Below are 8,167 nucleotides of genomic sequence, written 5' to 3'. Positions count from 1 at the left end.
GTCAAAGGCTTTAGCATAGTCAATGAAGCAGAAGTAGATGTTTTTCTGGAATTCCCTTGCTTTCTCTATGATCCAATGATTGTTGGCAATTTGATCTCTGGTACCTCTGCCTTTTCTAAACCCAGCTTGTACATCTGGACGTTTTGGTTCATGTACTGCTAAAGCCTGGCTTGAAGGATTTTGAGCATAACTGTACTAGCATGTGAAATGAATCTAGTTGTATGGGTAGTTTGAGCATTCTTTGGCATTCTCCTTCTTTGTGATTAGAACGAAAACTGACCTTTTCCAGTCCTGTGGCCACTGCGGGGTTTTCTAAATTTGCTGACATATTTTGTGCAGCACTTTAACAGCATCATTTTTAGGATTTTAAATAGCTCAACTGGAATTCTGTCACATAGTAATGTTTCCTAAGGCCCATTCGACTTCACATTCCTGGTGTCTGGCTCTGGTTAGTGACTACCCCATTGTGGTTTTGTATAGTTCTGTGTATTCTTGCCACATCTTTTTAATCTCTTCTGTTTCTGTTAGGTCCTGTTAGTTCCAGTTCACCATTTCAAAAAGGAGTCAGGCTCGTGGAAGAGGCCTAGGTGGGTAGTTTTCAGGCTGGGCATCTCAGGAGGCTAGGTCAACAAGTGAGCTTGGCCTGTGATTCATCTGAAGGTGTGCTTAGGGCTAGGGGATCCCATTTTCTTCTAGTAGAAATGAAGCTATTTTCCTCTGAGCATATATGTTGCAGTCTGACTAAATTTTATCAGAGAATATTATAATAAGCCTGGTTGATTCTTTTTCTTTTTTTCTTATAACAGTTTTCAGTAGGTTTTAAAAAAAACTTTATTGGAGTATAGTTGATTACAGTGTAATGTTAGTTTCAAGTGTACAACAAAGTGAATCAGTTGTACGTACACATTTATCAACTCCCTTCTAGATTCCTTTCCCATATAGGTAATTTCAGATTATTGGGCAGAATTCCCTGTGGTATACAGTAGGTCCTAAATATATGGAATGCTTCACGAATTTGCATGTCATCCTTGGGCAAAGCTTCTCTGTATCATTCCAATTTTAGTATATGCGCTGCTGAAGCAAAGGCAAGTTTGATTGCTTCTTTATATAGAAAGTTATTTGTCTTCCACTTTGCCACATTAGGTAAGGTATAGCAGAAAAAATTTCCACCTAGTGAGATGTGAGGTTTGCATGATTGGACCTTCATTCTGTGGACAGAGACTCAGAACACAGTACTGGGTGGTGGAAAATGTACAGAGTCTGAAAGTCTGGGTTTCTACTTGCTGGCAGACTAGTTTACATCTCTGGGTTTCCTTTCCTTATCTATACAGTGGAAATGATGGTATTTGACATTTCACTGTCATTTTAGGGATATGAGACTGTGGAGTGGAAAACATCTTATACATTCAGAATGGTAAAGACATGGCAGTCATAATTACTAATATTATATAAAAGCACAATGGAGTGCCAGATAAAATTCTACATTACTGATAGGAACTACAAATAACACCCTCATCAGTATTAATATTACAGATCCAAAGGCAGGATTGCAACAATTCAGTACACTGCTATGATATTTTCTGTGCTCCTATTCTGTGTACTCAAGTCTTCTGCTTCTTAAAAGTCTCTCCTATCACTCCGTGGTCACTCCCTGAACCTACTACTTCTTTCCCCTTCTTGGCTTTCAGAGTCAAACCTCTTGAAACAACTGTGTGTAAGTGAGATCTCAAACACAGGCTATGGATTACATAAAGACCCCTGTGGACACAGCAGTTTGTGTGTTTGTTTTTTATTGGACTCTGAGTGCCTCCAGGCTGGGCAAACTCCCTTATGTCACCCCAGCCAGCCCCCATGTTTCTATTAACTCTCTGATCCCTGAAGATGTCTTCAGCATTTATAACCTCTGGCTGCAGTCCATGGGGTCTCGAAGAGTCGGACATGACTGAGCGACTTCACTTTCACTTTTCATTTTCATGCACTGGAGAAGGAAATGGCAACCCACTCCAGTGTTCTTGCCTGGAGAATCCCAGGGACGGGGGAGCCTGGTGGGCTGCCGTCTATGGGGTCACACTGAATCGGACACAACTGAAGTGACTTAGCAGCAGCAGCAGCGGTGCTAAAGATAAAAATAGTAATCAGCAGAATCACATACTTACAGACGTCAAATTAAAGAAGGGAAGATTTTCAAGTTAATATATAATTTATACAATTACGTCATACTTTCTAAACATGGCCCCAAACTTGGCCTTCAAAAATAGTGACTTATACACACATGGACTTCCCTGGTGGCTCAGACTGTAAAGAATCTGCCTGCAATGCAGGAGATCTGGGTGGGGAAGACCCTCTGGAAAAGGAAATGGCAATGCACTTAGTATTCTTGCCTGGAAAATCCCAGAAGAGCCTGATGGGCTGTAGTTCACAGAGTCACAAAAAGTTGGACACCACTGAGTGAATGTTTCAGTTTTCAGTTCAGTTTCATACAAACATATACAGGGAATTGCTAGCTTGATTTTACTCACTCCTCTTTATTAATAGTAATAGTAATAATTACAAAGGTCCATTGAGTCAAGGCTGTGGTTTTTCCAGTAGTCGTGTATGGATGTGAGACTTGGACTATAAAGAAAGCTGAGCACTGAAGAATTGATGCCTTCGAACTGTGGTGTTGGAGAAGACTCTTGAGAGTCCCTTGGACTGCAAGGAGATCCAACCAGTCCATCCTAAAGGAAATCAGTCTTGAATATTCATTGGAAGGACTGATGCTTAAGCTCAAACTCCAATACTTTGGCCACCTGATGGGAAGAAGTGACTCATTTGAAAAGATCCTGATGCTGGGAAAGATTGAAGGCGAGAGGAGAAGGGGATGACAGAGGATAAGATGGTTGGATGGCATCACCGACACAATGGACATGAGTTTGGGTAGGCTCTGGGAGTTGGTGATGGACAGGGAGGCCTGGCGTGCTGAGGTTCATGGGGTCGCAAAGAGTCAGACACAACTGAGCGACTGAACTGAACTGAATAGTAATAATTAAAGTTTCTCAGTCATGTCCAACTCTGTAACCCCATAGACTGTAGCCCGCCTGGCTCCTCCACCCATGGGTTCTCCAGGAAGCAACACTGGAGCAGAAGCTATTTCAAATGCTTTGGAAAAGCCACGAGCCCAGTAAACTGTATGAAAATGGAGTGAACAAGTTCAGCTTCCAGGTCCTTGGGTCGGCATCTCACCAGCCAGCGGTGATCATGGTGAGTCACAAATCAACTTAAAGGATGACAACTAGAATTAACAAAAATAGAAGATATCAAAGAAAATGCCATAAAGTAAGGGTAAATATTACCTCATAAAACTTTAAAAAAACTGTGGTAAAATATATATAACATAAAATTTACCATTTTAATCATTTTTAAGTGTACAATCTGTGGCATTAAGTACATTCACAAAGGTGTGCCACCATTAACCATATTTCATGACACTTTGGCTTCATGTGTATGTATATGTATGTGTGTGTGTGTGCATAATGGCCTGTACTATAAAATGTATTTCTTATTATGGCTCTTGGCTTCTTTTTTTCAAAACCGTGAAAACTCTACATTAGCTCACTTTTCCCATATGTAAGACAATGGCTATTTCACTAGGACTTCGATGAAACTTGGTTGTTAGAGAAATATTCGAGTCTTAAAGGTGAGGAGATACTTCCAAAGAAAAAGATAAATTGAAACATCTGAAAAAAAAAATGGAAACATCTGACACAATGAAAAATTTGAGATGCATATTTGTCTTTATGTGTGTAGGTGTTGCATATTTGTTCACGTTAACAAATGTGTGGAAACTGTGTATTCAAACAGGGTAAAACACCCAGAGTCAGGGGACAAGGTCAGAAGATGTTACCCTTAGAAAGTGAAGGTAAAAAGAATGGACATACACTGGTTTAGACTTACTTTCTTGGTGGCAACTCCAACTGTGGTGCCTGCCGTGGTTTTTTTTTTTTTTTTTTTTGATGACTATTATGAAAGCTTATTTGACAAAAAGCTCAGTAAGGAAATGTACACGAGTCGGTTTTTCTCCTAGTGAAGAGTGGAGAGCGGATGCGGGCTGTTGATTTCTCTGGTGGCGTGGCCGTTGTTCGCGCTTCTTCCCCGGCTTCTACCGTGGCGGCGCTCTTTCCTCGCGCAGCCCACCAGTTGCCACCTCCACACAGTAATCTATCATAAGCTTCATCAAGGGCCAAGTCCCCGCAATATTCCTTGGACATGTCTGCCACCACTGAATTTCGGTGATAACGTCTCGTCCATAAGTTTCTTCAACTTGGGAGGGTGAGCTTTGCTCAGGACGTCTACTCAGTGAGTTCAAAGATGCCTCCAAATGGAACTTCAGTCATCCCTCAGGCTGCAGCGGTAGGCCTGGTGTTCTGTGTCTGACGGTGATGGCTGTGCTTCTGATGAGACTTAAGTGTTGCGCTAATTGAGTCAGGGGAAGAGTCTCTCAAGTTTGATCAAAGTGGGTAAAATATATCCAGAGGAAAATGCTGATGTGTGGAAAATACTCAGTCACACAACTGTAGTATATGGTATTTAAGGTTATGATGGTTGTTAAGTCACTCAGTTGTGTCTGACTCTTTGCAACCCTGTGGACTGTAAACTGCCAGGCTCCTCTGTCCATGGAATTCTCCAGGCAAGAATTTTGAAATGGGTTGCTATTTCCTTCTCCAAAGGTTATGATATCAAAACAAATAAACAAGGAAACAAATATTGCTATTACCATGGAATCTAGGGGGGGAAAAGTGCAAATGATGATTCCAAGCCTACTGGACACATTGTGGTGAATGGTGTCAGAAGCAGCTCACTGAGAAAGGACAAAAACCTGCCAGAGGCTGGCGGGTGAGCTCGCAGAGCTGGAATGAGTTCAGTTCAGCAGACATCTATGAATGATGAACAACAATGAGGATGAATGAAGTTCCTGCGTTTGCGAAATTCCTAAGGAGGAGATAAACGACCACACACACTGGCGCTCCTGCTCAATGAAGCAGGAACCGCGATGCAGAGCTGTGGATGGCCCTGACGCCCCGGGGAGGGGCTGGGGCAGGTATTCAGAGGCTTCCTGGAGGGGTCAAAGGGTCTGAGCTGAGTCGTGGAAACTGTGGAAGACAACCAGCCGGAAGGAAGAGGGGAGTCTCAGAAGGGAAACACACAGAGGTAGAGAAGCTTGATGTGCCTAGGAAACTAGTCAGTTCAGGATCTGGGAGGGAAACCTCAGGCCCCTCCAGGTGGTGTTTAGAGGTCAAGGGGTCCCTCCCTTGACCCTGACAGCTCATCACCACTAGGCAGCAACAGGAGCTGCCCAGCTCTTAAAGTACCGAGGGGTCCTCCTCAGAGGAGCCTGGGGCGGGGGTAGGGGTGAGAGGCACGCTTCTCAGGAGACTCCTGAGAAGACACCACAGCATCCCTGGCACTCGTGCTCCCATCCTAGAGTGTGTGGGGCCAACTCCGGCCTGGGGGAGACGGGCCAAGGAAGCCAGGAGAGCCACAGGGAAGAACACAGGGCAGCGTCCGGTGGTAGACACACACAGTCTAGAACTCTGGAGACAGGGGTGTCTAGACAGCAACCTTCCCTCCCCTTAGAGGAACGCCTCTGAGAGACATGGATGTGGGGCTGAGGAGAATGTGCACTTTGCCAGATCTCCAGGAAGTCAAAACTTTCTCAATCTAATAAAAACAATATGCTTCTTAAGTCTAGTCCTCTGCCTGAAACATCCAAATGGGGACGTCTCTCATGATGCAGCCACTTATCTTGCTTTAAATGAGAGTGACAGGCAGGCAGCAATCATAGTGAAAACACAATCTTTTCTGAGGCCTGGAGTGACACATTCGCCTCAGTGCAGACAAGACTATGTAGGTCAACTATCCCAGAAGATATTGCCAAAAATAGTAGGAATTTAAGCCGCCATCACAGGAAGCATCATTGGCTGAGAACAGAGCTACTTTCAAAGGAAAACACAATCCAACTACAAAAGCATTTACTAGGTCTCTACTAGGAACTGGCTCCGGGGTGTTACAAAGTATGCTACACAGAAAAGTTCCAGAAACTCGCTGTAGATATGGCTCCTGTTGCCAAAATTCATCTCCCCTGGAGGCCCTCAGGCCTTCTCCCCCTGAGGGCTGTCACCTGTGGACACAACTCTGTCCCACCCTCCCGGCCTCTCAGTTGCCAGAACCAGAGGTTTGGCCCTATTGGTCCTCCTGAGGGAGGGCTGTGGAACATCCTGGGAAATGCAGTCCTCCTCTCTGACTGCTTTTTGGGCCACACATGCTCATGGAATACTTGTAATGAATTGAAACCTTCCATTTTATCACATGTTTTTATTATCATGAGGAATTTAAAAACATATTCAAAAGTAGGGAGAAGAGTTTCATGAGCCCCCATGTATCCATCACCAGCTTTCAACAGTTTTCAACACACTAGCTTGTCCCATTATTTCTTATGTATTCCTGTTGACCACCTTCCTTTAGATGGTTTGGAATCAAATGCTAGATATACATAATACAGTATCATTCATAAATACCTCAGTGTATATCTCTAAGGGCTTGCCTGGTGGCTCAGATGGTAAAGAATCTGCCTGCAATGTAGGAGACCCAGATTTGGGTAGGGAAGATCCCCTGGAGAAGGGAATGGCTACCCACTCCAGTATTCTTGCCTGGAGAATTCCCTGGACAGAGCCTGGTGGGCTACAGTCCATGGGATTGCAAAGAGTCAGACACAACTGGGCACTAAACACAACAAATATTTCTCTAAAGCAAAACTCTCTGCTTGACGAGCCTTATATCTACAGGCAAGTTGCAAACACTTACATATCCCACACCTAGTTCACCAATCGGAGAAGGCAATGGCAACCCACTCCAGTACTCTTGCCTGGAAAATCCCGTGGATGGAGGAGCCTGGTAGGCTGCAGTCCATGGGGTCACTAAGAGTCAAACATGACTGAGCAACTTCTCTTTCACTTTTCACTTTCATGCATTGGAGAAGGAAATGGCAACCCATTCCAGTGTTCTTGCCTGGAGGATCCCAGGGACGGGGGAGCCTGGTGGGCTGCCATCTATGGGGTCGCACAGAGTCGGACACGACTGAAGCGACTTAGCAGCAGCAGCAACAGCAGCAGTTCACCAATTAAGGTTCTGTTGTATTCTCTTTCTGTGTCAGTGTGTATGTGTGTATTCCACTGAACTATTTGAGAGAAACTTGCAGATGTCTTGATCCCTCACCTCTAAATACGTCAGTTTATATCTTCAAGATCAAAGATATCTTCTTACTGAGCCATAAAACAATTTACAAAGAAATCCAATTTGGAAAATTGAACCTTGATTATAAGATCCGAAGATTCCATATAAAGATTATAATTATGATCTCTATAGTAAATTTTATTCTGATCAAGGATCTAGTCTTGGATCATACATTACATTTAGCTGCCATGTCTCCTTAGTCTCCTTAAGTTTTGAAAAGTTCCTCAACCTTTCACTGCCTTTTATGGCCACACCGTGAGGCTTGTGGGGTCTTAGTTCCTGGATAAGAGGTTGAACCCTAGCTGTCTGCCGCAAAAGTGCCGAGTCCTAACCAGGGACTGCCAGGGAAGTCCTCAGCCTTCATATTTTCGAAGAGTGACAGTTTTGTAGAATGTCCTCAGTTTGAGTTTGTGATTATCCATCATGGTTAGTTTGTGGCTTGACTGAAACATGACATAACTGATATCACGTGACATCAGCAGGGCATCAATACAGGAGATGCCAACTTTCACCCCTTAGTTAAGATGGGGTCCATCATATTTTTCCGCTATTCAGTTCAGTTCAGTCACTCAGTCATGTCTGACTCTTTGCAACCCCATGAACTGCAGCATACCAGGCCTCCCTGTCCATCACCAACTCTTGGAGTTTACCCAAACTCACGTCCATTGAGTCGGTGATGCCATCCAACCATCTCATCCTCTGTCGTCCCCATCTCCTTCTGCCCTCAATCCCTCCCAGCATCAGGGTCTTTTCAGATGAGTCAGCCCTTTGCATCAGGTGAACAGAGTATTGGAGTTTCAGCTTCAATATCAGTCCTTCCAATGAACACCCAGGACTGATCTCCTTTAGGATGGACTGGTTGGATCTCCTTGCAGTCCAGGGGACTCTCAAGAGTCTT

The 8,167-nt window shown here is 44.1% G+C and overlaps 1 pseudogene; it reads right to left on the bottom strand.

The window, feature by feature from the left end:
• Nucleotides 1–991: 991 nt before the first annotated feature.
• Nucleotides 992–1,083, bottom strand: LOC120869645 (annotated as a pseudogene).
• Nucleotides 1,084–8,167: the final 7,084 nt, after the last annotated feature.

Source organism: Oryx dammah, unplaced genomic scaffold (genome assembly GCF_014754425.2).
Source record: "Oryx dammah isolate SB20612 unplaced genomic scaffold, SCBI_Odam_1.1 HiC_scaffold_10, whole genome shotgun sequence".
Classification (NCBI taxonomy): Eukaryota; Metazoa; Chordata; class Mammalia; order Artiodactyla; family Bovidae; genus Oryx; species Oryx dammah.
Note: the sequence above shows the minus strand (reverse complement) of the source record. Positions and strands in the feature narration are given on the sequence as shown.